The following is a 14,205-nucleotide window of genomic DNA, read 5'->3' as shown; positions in this document are numbered from 1 at the left end:
GCTTTGATTGTAGTTGACCTTCAGGTTTGAATCAGTTGACTGTGGATCTTGGGAGTGTTTGAGCAAAGCTTTGGAGTTGAATCTTGAACTTTGAATCATTGTGAATGGAATATGGAAGGCAAATTTTGGGGTATGACACCCAACTGAAAGAAGGTTACATAAAAAGTGACAAAACCAAACATATTGCTCCCAAGTTTTTCTCATTCACACAAGAACTTGAAAGAAACAAAGTGGTTGATATTCAGTATATTCATTCAAGTGATAATATGACAGATCTCTTCACAAGGGCACTTCCTACATCAGTTTTCAAAAAACATGTACAAAATATTGGAATGTGTCACATTCGACATCTTTAAAGAACAACTATATGTGTTCTGTTGAGGGGGGCATAATGTTATACTCTTTTTCCAGGTTTTTATTCCAATGGATTTTCCTAATAAGGTTTTTAGCGAGGCAACTTAAGTTCCCATAGGATTCTCCTTAACAAAACTTCAACGGAGCACTGTGATAATAATTTAAGAAAATTATTATTATTATTTAAAATTATTTAAAGGGGGGGTGTTATAATAATTTAAGAAAATTATTATTATTATTTAAAAATATTTATCTATCTATCTAAATAGTCAAATTTAAAAATAGTAATGACAAATTACTGGTTATGTATAATTTGTCAAAGATAAAATAGTAATACCAATTATTTACTTAGTATAATAGTAATATTTCTACTAGTATACATCCCTTTTGATCATGTAAATACACCAATTTACTTTGAAAGACATAAGTGTTATCATTCTTCTTTCTTTTTCATTTTCTTTTAGTTTGATACTATAACTTCATTAGTAACTAATATCATCATATTAATTCACAGATATTAACTAAGTTAGATTCAAATATCTGACTTTTCTCAACAAACAAGACTTTGTAACTCATTAGTCACATATTCAATATAATTAACAATTGTGTTTAAATTAAATTAATCATTTAATGTTAAGAGTCTCACATTGGAAAATATATGGCCGACACATGTGCTTATAAATGGGGGCAATCCTCACCCTAAGCCGAATTTGTAGGGATGAGTTAGGCCCAACCATATTTCTTAACATGGCATCAGAGCCTCGTTTAAGATCCAGTAGGACACCTATTATGGTTTCTGCTATTGGGTCACCCACCATTTATTTCCACGCTCCAGTTATGTGTTCCTGGGCGTGAGGGGGTGTGTTAAGAGTCTCACATCGGATAATATATAGCCTAAACATTTGCTTATAAATGGGGGAAATCCTCACTCTAAAAGCTTGTTTTGTAGGGATGAGTTAGACCCAACCACATTTATTAACAATAAATAATATTCACTCTTTCTTAGTATGATTAGTTATGATGTATGAGCCTACAATATGACATCAACGTGTAACCCTTTCTTCTTTTTCTAAATATTGTTTACATGTTTTTTTTCCGCTGTTACTAATATATTTTTAAATGTTTTAGTACTATGAATCACATATGCAAAGAGAAACTCTTATTACACCCCTTGTATATCTCACACACCATGTGAGTTATATAAAATGCCCTCCTGCTTTCGCAGATGTACCTCCGGAAGCACCCTTTTTTTATTTAATGTTGTTTTGTCGTAGATGTACATACAAAAGTTTTCGTAAATGAATCTACAGAAGCATTTGATGTTATATTTGCGCTAGATTCTTCCTCTCCCCATTCTTCACTTCCAAACAAGTTGTTTTCTTCCTCTCGAGTTCAGTCGATAACGTCAACATCAACTACCAACACATTTCAACAAGTTCCAAACTCCATTTAATCGGTAAATTTTTGACGTAGAAATGATTGAGTAGTGTAAGAAATATGGTTTAGAGATAATGTAGGTACTGTTTCAAGTGTAAAATGGATGACCAATCCATTAAAAAGGGGGGTTTTAACCCTCTGCAACAATGACCATGCGCCATTGTTATGTTTTGGAGATTTCATAACCTTCCGTAGATGCATCTACGGAAGCGTGGAACGTTGGGTCATTCCGTAGGCACCTACGGAAGAAACCCATTTTTTGAAATGTAAGATACTTCCGTAGATGCATCTACGGAAGGTTCTAATATTTTTTTCTTCTTTTTCTTGTTATAACTACGTAGTAACTAACTCATTTTTATTAAATCACAATGCAGACATTATGACCGACCATCTATGCAAAGTTATACATGGGAGGACTGCACAGTGTAACACCCCACTTATACTCTTATACGAAAATCAGAGTTTCAATTTTGACATACACATGAGATGTTACACTTACAACTTGAAACAACGACAATTAATCACATTTAGCACATAGATACATAGCACAACATACTTGGATGAATCTCAAACAATCTGTATTAGTCTTTTTGAAAACAAGCAACTTATTATTACTACGCAGCAGAATCACAATATCATAATATCATATTCATCTTTAATTCACTAAACTCTGTTTATTCAGCAAAACAACTTCAACTTTTAATTCAACATCTAATGGTAATAACAACGGATGAAACAACAAAAGAACGACTATCGTTCATCTCCCGAGTGCTACGTATCAGAGCAATTACACTGACTCGACTCACAACAACTAAATCTTCACTCTCAACTATCACCTGCACGTTACCAGTATAAAGGCAATCACCAAACAACAAAGGGTAAGATATCAAACCATATAAATAAAGTTATGATATACAATATATTCAAGTTATAAGTCATAAAATCATCACTTCGCGGTGTAATTTGTTGCACTTCAATTCACATCGTTATTCCAACCAAAACGATACACGTCACAATATTACACATGAATTCATGTTCAAGTCAGGGCAATTCACATAAGTTCATACATCAAGTCTCACAAATTCATAATCATACAAAATGAAATGCGACTCTAACAAATGCACATGCATGTGGTACCCAGGGTTTCAGCCCCCATCGCCAATTGCCAGTTATTAGAGACATCAAAATAGGCATAAGCCTTCGTCACTATTTGTTAATACAGGCCGTCACAAAAATGCATATGTATGTGACTCGATGAATGCAACATCACATACACAATCACAACAACATCGTCACGAGGCATACGCCTATACCACAATTATTATCAATAATTAGAGGTAATACATCGTCACATTATTTCCTGCACTTCGCAAATATTCACAAAATAGTCACTTCACATAGTCACTGGCCATAGGCCTACAACATTGCGTCAACACGTCACAACAATTTCCATAGCAACATAAATCAATACAATCATTTCACGGCAATTCATAAAATTAACAGCATCACAATATTGCAATACATCACCACAACAAATCATTGACAACTAATCGACACAATTAATTTAGCGGCGATTCACATATTTTCAACAAGTGTTCGACATCACAATTCCATCAAAACAATCGACATGTGTTCTGTAACTATTTGGACTACTTTTTACTAAAATCAGTTAGTTGATATTTTTAGCTAAAATATATTATCTCTATATTTTTCTACTTCCGAAATCGTTTCTTACTTAGATTTTTACCAACCACTTGATTTTCTGTTATTCTGCTATTACTTGTTCCTAGGGGTGGCAAAACGGACCCGGTCCGCGGGAAAAACCCGTTTTACCCGCACTTTTTCGTGGAGCGGGGCGATGTTTTAGGCCCGCTCCCTTTAATGTGTTCGCCCCGCCCCGTTTTTTTGAGGGCTTTTGCGGGCATGAGTTTTTTCATACAATTTTATTATTTTTAAGCTTAAAAGGTTCAATGCCCGCAGGCTTTTCCCGCCCCGCCCTCACTTTTTTGTGGGGCGGGGTAATGTTTTAGGCCCGCACTCTCAAATATGCCCGTCCCGCCCTGCCCCGTTTTTTCGCGGACTTTTGCGGGGCTGGCCTAAACGGGGCGGGCATGCCCGTTTGCCACCCCTACTTGTTCCTGTCAAAATTACTAATACTACTAGTTTATGCTGTTTTTATTTATTTGATTCACTGTTACAAAAATATTTACTGTTAATAAACCAAACTGCTACGAAATCTACTTCTACTAATATACTAGAACTGTTATTTTCTGGTACTAATATAGTCTCTACTACCAATATACTACATTTGTTTCATTCATTATATAACCACATAATTAAAATTAAGTGGTACTATATCAGTTTAATTAAAGCTACTAATCACATGAATATAAGTCTTCCTGAAACATGCCATTCCCAATATTCTAGACTACGTGACAAGAAGTAAGGAAAATAATGTCTCTTGCAATTATTTTATTTCCATCTGGGACGGCTAACTTAGGCCCTGGGGCGCCCACCACAGCTGGTGTTTACACTTTTATTATTGGTGTTTAAACTTTTGTATCAATGATATTAAAAGAAATTGTTTACATAATACACTTAACATTTATTTAGCGTGTTTATACCATTAAAAAATATAATTTTTATTTTAGATATTTAAAAACCAATTTAAATTAAACAAATATAAATAAATTTATATTTAAATCAGATATGTTTTTACCTCTAAACTTATTCAAACTGTACCCGGAAACACTTCTACTATTGATGTTCAAATTTTTGTATTAATGATATTTAAAAATTTATTAATTTTAACTAATTACTTAATAATACATATTTATATTAATATAATTTCAAAAGATATAAAAAGAAGGAGATACAAAAACTGGGGCACAAATATATAATTTTCTTTTTGTTTCTATTACTTAAAGTAATTGAAATGGTGGTATATATGTAACAATAACCATAAAAGATACTGTTATATCAAAATATATATTCTATTATTAAATGGATGTATTGTCAAAAATATCCTAAAATTCACTATTGTGGCAATACTTAAAATAGGAACTAATTAATATTTAAAAAATAAATATGTATCCTCAATATTAATTGTATGATCCAATTTGTCTTATAGATATTATTTTAGAAAAGCAACGTGAAAAGATAAAAATTAATATTGTAATGGTTACATGTGTTGAGATCTAATAAATTTAATTAAGATTTGTAAAACGATTTAAAAAATGGATAACCTAAAAACATAAATATTATTGAATGTGTTTTGTTGTCATCAAATTTTTAATCAATCATTAAAAACTAAACCAAATATAAATAAATTTATTTTAAAATTGAATGTATTTTTTGTTTTAAAATTTATTCAAACCGTACCGCAAACACTTTTATATTGGTGTTTACACTTTTATTATTTTATTATTGGTGTTTAAATATTTGTATCAACGATATTAAAAAAAATTATTTACATGTTATATATTATAGTAAACCTAATATTTATTTAGTGTGTTTATTCAATTAAAAATATATAATTTTTAATTTAAATATGTAAAAAGTAATTTAAATTAAACAGTATAAAATTAGATTGGATCAGATTAAATTTTTAATCAATCATTCAAAAATTAAACCAAAACGTAAATAAATTTATATTATTGATCCACAAACACTTTTATTATTGATGTTCAATCTTACCCATCTTTTTGAGTTGGGTAAATAAGAATTCACTTTTTTTATTATTATTATTATAATTGTTACAAGTTGTATGGTAACAACTAACAAGTAACAACAGACTTCTAATTGACAACACACTTATATATAAGGAACACGAATAGTTATGCCGATTATTATATATAATAAACTTAATATATTACGGCATGTGTTTGTAAATAGTAATGAATATTTTCAACAATGCACTCACGTGTAATATTATAATATAAAAAAGGATAAATTTTGGTGTGGCTATAGCCCCACTGTGATTCATTGTGCACCCGCCTATGCTTACAAGAACCAAATTTGTTGGTTGTCCTATGATCATTCTTAATAAAAAGCTCGAGTTATTGAAGAATCATCTAAGATCCTAGAATAAAGATGTTTTTAGAATAGTAAATTCATCTATAAAAAGGATGAGGAGGAGATGATGAATATCCAAAGACAATATCAAGCTAATGGTCATAATGAATAGCATAGTGAGCTAGAGATTAAGGCTCAAATCAAGCTTGATGAAGCTCTTCATAGACCAGACTGGTTTTTGTAGGAGAGAGCTAGAGCCTAGAGTTAATTGGAACTTGGAAGGAGATAGAAATATTACTTATTTCCACAAAATTGCCACAATTAAAAATACTACCAAGACCTTTTCTATCCAGCAACTTGCAGGTCACATTGTCCAATAGTACAAAAATCTTTTTTGTACTAACTTCTCTATTTTGCAAGACCACTTGTTAGTGGATGCAGTTATTCCTCAACTCATTGATTAAAAATGTATGCTAATTAGGAAGATAAGTAGAAATAAAATCATAAACACACTCAATTTTAATTTTTACATAAAGAGATTGTAGGGGGAGGGAAGTGACCATCTTTATAAACCATTTTCAGCAATACTTAACCTTATTTTATATATAAAGTTTCAAAACTATGGAAGTGACCATCTTTATAAACCATTTTCAGCAATACTTAACCTTATTTTATATATAAAGTTTCAAAACTATTGAGCTTTGGTCGATAGATAACTTGGTGGATAAAATAAATAGACAGACTCTAATATCACTAAATTTATATAGGCTTTATCACTAACTTACAACTATGACTTTATAAACCATTTAGTGAATTATGTCACAAAACAAATCCATATATATATGATAACAAACTAAGACATAAGAACAAATTTATTTAACAGTTTGAAATTTCATGGATGATTTCAAATTATTGATGATATAAGGGACTTGTTCATAGAGTTTTAGACAGGCCAACTTTCTTATTTACAAGTAATATCATTATTTACAAGTAATATCATTTATAGAATTCTACTACTAACATTATTCTTTCTGTAAATTCATTTCAAATGGCTTATTTCTTCTCACGAGCATCAGCATAGGCTTTCTTTTTCACTATCAGTTCCTCTTCTTTCACCCTCAGCTTTTCTTCAGCCTTCCGAATTTCCTCCAATTTGCTACCAATATCCATGGCTTCGCCAATGGGAATGGAGGGAATGCGAATCCGCATTCCGCTGAAGTTCATGAATTCATTAATTAGTCTATTAATTAGTCGTTTGAAATTTTGTACATATTATCTAAATTTTGTATGAAGAAACTAACATTAGGTTATTACTTACCTACGAAAAACGGTTTTAGTGTTTCCGTTTTTCATAACCATGTATGAGATCTGCATATTTTGAATATCCTATACATAACAAATATAAAATAATCAATAACATATGCAAATATTATAATTAAAGAAATATAAAACATATATACCTAACCTTTTTCAAATGCTTAATATCAAGCTTTATTTTGCCGATTTCTCTTGCATGAGATGTCTTCTTCTTTCTTTTCTTATCCTTCTGTAAAAATAAAATTTAAGCAAATCAAGAAACTAACCAACAATATTTAAACAGAATCAAACCTGATATAATTAAAGAAACAACAATCAAAGATCTACAAAACAATTAACATATACAAGAAATGTGAACTAAGTAAGAACTACAAAAACATAATTGATCTAGCTGCAGAACCATAAACGTAAAGAAGAAATGTGATCTAGCTATAGAAAATAACAATCGAAATAAATACAACAATACAAGAAACTAGATCTAAGAAAACATAGAAAGTGAGAAGAGGGAAGAAGAAGATGAAAGATTAACCTTCTTCAACAATGAGAATGGGTACCGAGGCATGGCAAAAATTGCGAAATGAAACGTTAAGCAGAGAGGAATACTCCTTGGAGAGAGAGAGAAAAAGTGAGAGTGAGAGAGACTATTGGCGCTATTTTTCTAATCCACACCTAAACGTAAAAAGTGAGTGAGTTTTTGATGGATCAATTTGGTCCGTTGGATAAATCAATGCAATGTGTTAGTTTGTTGTGTTTTCATTCAATTCTGCATACATTTTTTATTCTTATTATTTCTGAAACTTTTTTTTTAAAGATATTTACTTTTAAATCAAAAAAATATATAGCCAGTTTAAAGCAATTTTGTTATTTTTAAATATATTTTATAAATTTTTTTAACAAAATGATTTTAAGAAAAAAACATCTAAAACACGGATTGGTAATCTGGTAAAAATCTAATTCTTAAAAAACAATTTTAGAAATTAGAAAATAAAAAATTTATTTAGTAATCTAATTTAAAAAAATTGTTTTATTAAATAACATAAAATATAAAAGATTTAACACACTTAATTTCTTTTTCATTTTGACAATAAAATAATAAACTCTTTAGCAAATAATTTCTTAATAGTTAAGGATAAAGCAATTGAGAAATGGGGTCAAAATTAGAAAACTTTGGAGACCAAAATCAAATAATTGAAATATGGGAATCAAAATCAAGCAATTGAGAAATTTGGGGGTCCAAAACTACATTTAAGCCAAGATAAAATAGTAATTTTAATTATTTACTTAGTATAGTAATAATATTTCTACTAGTATAACTCCATTTTGTTCATGTAAATACACATCAATTTACTTTGAAAGACATAGTGTTATCATTTTTTTCCTTTGTTTTTTAGTTTAATAGTATAACTTGATTAGTTTTTTTTTTTTTAGTAAACAAGATTTCATTCATACGGAGAACTAAGGGTTCTCCAACCTGTTTACAAAAGGAACGGCAAAACGCCTAAACACAGAAATTACATCCCAAATATAATTACGATAAGAACCATAGGGGTTCTTTGACAAAATCGTAAAAGGAATAATTGGAGTGTGTAATTTCTCTGCAAAAAGACCACCTCCAAGCCAAAACTTTGATGTTCCAAGCTAAATCATCAAAATTCCAAACCTCTTCCCTAAAACAAACCACATTCCTACCTAACCAAATAGCCCACGTCGTTGCCAACCAAATAATATATACTTTCTTTACATCTACCTTCTTAGATATACAAAACGAGTGTCAATCCATAAAACTCGATAAGCTCTCTTTTTCCTCTATCTCACTCTTACCAATCCACCCCGCTATTTTCCTCCAAATATTCTTTACAAAAGAACAAGCAAAAAAAGAATGATCTCTATTTTCCAAATCCCTCCTACAAAAGAAACACTTTAAGTTATCCAAAGAGAAAGGAATACCTCGAAGCGCCAATTGATCTTTTGTAGGAAGCCTATTAGCCAAAAGCCTCCACGCAAAAGCTTTAATCTTGAAAGGAACATTCGACTTCCAAACCAACCCCTTCGCCTCATGAAATCTACATAAGGGACCAAACGGAACGCGCTTACTAGCATACTCCGAATAACACGAGGCAACCGAAAATCCTTCACCACTATTGAGGCTCCACTCCACCCTGTCCTTGTCCTCCCCCAAATCCCCGAAATCCACCAACAAATTCTGAAGCTCCTCCCATTCGGCCAAAATAGCTCCGGAAGATAACAAATGCTCCGCTATACCAAGGTCCCCCCACAACCATTTACCATCCATCCAACCACCCATCGCGGCAACCGCCACTCCTTTCAACGCTGATGCCTCAAAAAGAGCCGGAAACTCAACCTTCAAAATCTTCCCATCCAACCAAACCGCCTCCCAAAAGGGGGTTCGAAAACCATTATGAATTGAAAACCTACACAAAGAAACAAACGGGTCAAGAAAAAATTCGGTCCCAATTTTCAACATATCCTTCCACCAAAAGGATGCCCTCCTTGTATCTTTAACATCACCCACTCCTCCCAACAACTTCATCGAGAGGTCACCATAGCGAGATTTTAAAATTTTGAAACTAAGAGAATCCGCACCTTGGATGATCTTCCATCTCCACTTGCTCAAAAGAGCCACATTAAAATCCTTGATATTTTTCACTCCTAACCCCCCCTTCTCAAAAGGTTGAGTAACATCCTTCCAACAAATCCAATGAATACACCTCTTCTCCTTCCCACCTCCCCAAAGAAAATTACTTTGAATTTTCTTTATCTCCTTCACCACCTTTTTGGGCATCAAGTAGAAAGACATGGTAAAAACGGTTAGAGAACTCAAAACGGACTTCAATAACGTTATTCTACCTCCTAGAGTGAGGAACCTATTTTTCCAACCATCCAACCGCTTTTTCAACTTGGAAATAAGCGGACTCCACATTTCGTATTTTCTCGGATTAGAACCCACCGGTATTCCAAGAAAGGTAAAATTACTCTCTTCTACCTTACAAGCAAGTGAGTTTGAAGCGGCCTCCAAGAAACCCCTACCCACATTGATGCCAATCAATTTGCTCTTATTATAATTTATGCCCAACCCCGACACCATCTCAAAAGCCTTAAGAACCACTTTAATGGCCCACACTTGCTTCCAAGAGCCTTTTCCAACCAACAAAGTGTCATCCGCAAATTAGAGAATGTCCACTTCACAACTCCTATGAATAGAAAAGCTCTCAAACTCACCCATCTCCATAGATTTTCTAACCAATCCCGCAAGACCTTCCGCCACCAACACAAAAAGAAAAGGCGAGAGGGGATCACCTTGCCTTAGACCTTTGCCCGCCTCAAAATTGGAAGTGGGGCTACCATTAACAAGGATCGACATATTGCTCTTAAAAATCAATTTTTCCATCCAACCTCTCCATTTAACCCCAAAACCCATTCCCCTAAAAAGATACCTTAAAAAGTTCCAACTTACATTATCATACGCCTTTTCAAAATCCACCTTAAATAATAAACAATATTGCTTTGTCTTCCTTGCATAATCCACCACTTCATTCGCAACAAGCACCCCTTCGAGCATTTGTCTCCCCAGAACAAAAGCACTTTGACACGGAGAGACAATGGAACCAATAATCTTTTTTAATCTTCCCGCCAATAATTTTGCCACTACTTTGTACATACACCCCACCAAACAAATAGGCCTATACTCGTTCAAAGAGAGGGGATTAAGAGATTTAGGGATCAACGAAATGAAAGACGAAGTTACCGCCTTTGAAAGAGAACCCCCATTGTAGAAACTCTCGAAAAACCGAACAAAATCTTCTTTAATAAAACTCCAACATTTCTTGATAAAGAGAAATGAAAAGCCATCCGGACCCGGACTCTTAGAACCTCCACAATTCCAAATGGCCTCTTTAATCTCTCCCTCTAAGAACAGACTTTCAAGAGCCGCCACATCCGCCTCCCCAACCATGTTAAAAGGAATTCCTTCCAATATGGGTCTATGATCATCCAATTCCTTAAACTTATTGTGAAAATGATTCACAACCTCTTCTTTTATCTCTTCCACCGAATCCAACAAACGCCCCGAGACAAGAATAGGACCAATATGATTCACTCTCCGTCTATCTTTCATCACCTTATGGAAAAAACCACTATTTGCATCTCCCTCCTTTAACCATTTCAATCTCGATTTTTGAATTATCATGTTCTCTTTAATCCTCAAGTTCCTCCAAAACCTAAAAGTAGCTTCCCTTCTCCCATTTACCACCTCATTCAACGCAATATCATCCGTTTCTTCCAACTTTTCATCTCCAAGATTAATGTCCCTCACTCCTTCATCCACTTCCAAATCGAACCTCCCAAAAACCTCCACATTCCACTTCCTTAAAATAGGTTTAAGAAGTTTCAACTTCTCTTTTAGAACATAATCTCCCCTCCCCTCCACCTCTAGGCTTTTCCACTCCTTCTCAACAAACGGCAAGAAAGAATCCAAGGAAAACCATTCATTATTAAATCTAAATGGTTTCGGGCCCCAATCCACCTTGTCCACAATCAACCAAATGGGACAATGGTCGGAAATGTCCCTCGCGCCAATGAATTGACCAACCACACCCCATCTATTCACCACCTCATCCGATAAAAGGAACCGGTCGATTCTACTCATCGACTTACCATCCCCACTATACCACGAGAATTTCTTGCCCTTACAAGGAACGTCCACCAAAGCGCTTTTGTAAATAAATTCGGAAAAAAGATCCACCTCGTTAAGATTTACCACCACGGACCGCCCCTTCCTTTCTCTACGATTTTTGATCGCGTTGAAATCTCCACCTATGATCCATTCCCCATCCTTAAATTTCTCCTTCAAAGACAACAAATCCTCCCATAATTTCCTCTTTTTCTCAATGACACACGAAGAGTACACGTTTACAATATAGTACCACAAATTATCTCTTTTAACTTTGATGCCCAAATAACCTTCCCCTTTGAAACTATTCACCACCTCCACTTTACCATCCCTCCAAAGAGTGAGCAAACCCCCCGATAAACCGTTTGAGTTAGAATAGGAAAAACCTATGTCCGGCCCACTCCAAAAACTCTTACCAAAGGAATCCTTGAAATCTTTAATTTTAGTTTCTTGTAACAAAAATATATTGTTTTCCCTTTATTAATTATAGAACTAACCCTCCTTCTCTTTAAAACACTACAACCTCCCCTAATGTTTAAAGAGCCGATGATCATGTCAACCTTTTTGAAGACTCCTTCCTCTCTACCATCCTCACACTGCTATAACTCTCAAGTTTCTCAATCCTTCTTAACAAAAATTCCCTTCCTTCCGTCTCGGCAACCCCCAACGCTACAATGGCCTCTAAAAGCTTTTCCCCCACATCCCCATTAATGAACTCCGATTGTCTACTATTACTCCTCCTTATATCTGATTCCTCTTTATGAACACCATAAACCTCTGGACTATTTCCGCCAAAAGAGTGAATGGAATCCGAAACTGCACTTGGAACAATCTGAACCTGCACTCCTTTTTTCCCCGTCTTCTTAACCCCAGCCTTGTTTCTCTTGCCTTGAGATTTCAAAACCACACCTTTACTACCTCCGCCAGCCTTAGAACCTCCTTTCACCACTCCAATTTCTGACAGACTTTTAAATTTCACTTTCTTATGCTTAAAATTACTCCCAGGCACCCCAAGAGAACACGGTACTACTGTTTCAATGCCATCCTCGGTGACAAACTGAGAACTCCTCTCCTCACCATCTCCCACCGATATCTGCCTCAGCCCCGTACCAACACCACCCCTCTCCTTCAGAGATATAAGAGCCAAATCGAAAGAACCTGTATTTCTGCTCCCACCGCTCTCAGCCAAACTCCTCGTAACTGAACCATTATCCTCCTTCCGATTCGAATCAAACAGGGGCCTGACTGCCGAGCCAAACTCCTTCACTAATTCGCTGCAAGAAATCGAAAATTGGATTATGGAATCTTCGTCTGACTTCATCCTTTCTGCATCACAATCAAAAGGAACTGGAATGGGTGTCGTCTCCGCTGGAACACAAAAATCCTCTATCAACGATTTACCGCCAGCCGAGACTACATTAACGCACCTAGGATCACGCTTAGGAACAACAACCGGGCAAATAACAGTGTCTAACAGACTACACTCTGAATTATCAACCCTTTCTAACGCCCCCTCGTCATCAAGCAAATTATCAGACCACACATCTTCGGATTCTGAAGAGTCGGAGACAGAGGTTTGAGATTTCTGCGTACCTGAAATGTTTCGAATCGAGCCAATTGCGTCCTCCCTTAGCACCAACGTAACTTCCTTCCCGTCGATCTGCACGATCATAGACTTCATCAGTTCATGTGATAGTTTGACTCTCGCCATAAATCTAGCTGTGTCGTAATTGGACCCCGCCGCCGTTGATTCATCCACACAGATAAATTCCCCCATCGAGTTAGCCAACTTTACAAAGAAATCCACACACCACGCGTGCAACGGGACACCGTAAACGCTCACCCAAATGACCTTGTCGTCGTCAATGTCTTTCTCATTCCACCTTCTGACCTCCGCGAACCATTGTTTCCACCACGTTTCGCCTTCCCCTATTAAGTCCTCAATCACACCCTCCTCTTCCTCTTCTAAAAGACACAAGTTGCCCCCCATAGGCGTTATCTGGATATCAAAGACACCCTCCATCATGAAGTGAGACTGAATGTTGTAAGTCGAACTCGGTATCGTCACCACCCCCACGTAAGCTTTCTCCAACCTCTTCCTGTTATCTGACTGAGAGGTAAAACAGAACACATGATTATCACCCACCTTCTCGCTGCCCTTCTCGATGCCCTTAGCCAAACCTTCATTCAAAACCTCCACATAACGCCTCTTCAGTGACCCAACAGAGATGCCTTGATGCACTCCCGCCGCCGGTCGATGATGTTGCGTCATTTTACCTTGTCTGTGAAAAAACTTGGTCTCCGTAGGTGACGCCTTCCTCGCACTAGACCGCTAAAACCTCGGAAGATTAGCATAAATTTTCTTCCCCATAATCATCACATTATCACAACGA

Source organism: Vicia villosa, linkage group LG6 (genome assembly GCF_029867415.1).
Source record: "Vicia villosa cultivar HV-30 ecotype Madison, WI linkage group LG6, Vvil1.0, whole genome shotgun sequence".
Classification (NCBI taxonomy): Eukaryota; Viridiplantae; Streptophyta; class Magnoliopsida; order Fabales; family Fabaceae; genus Vicia; species Vicia villosa.
The sequence above is the reverse complement of the archived record's forward strand: the minus strand, read 5'-3'. Positions refer to the sequence as shown.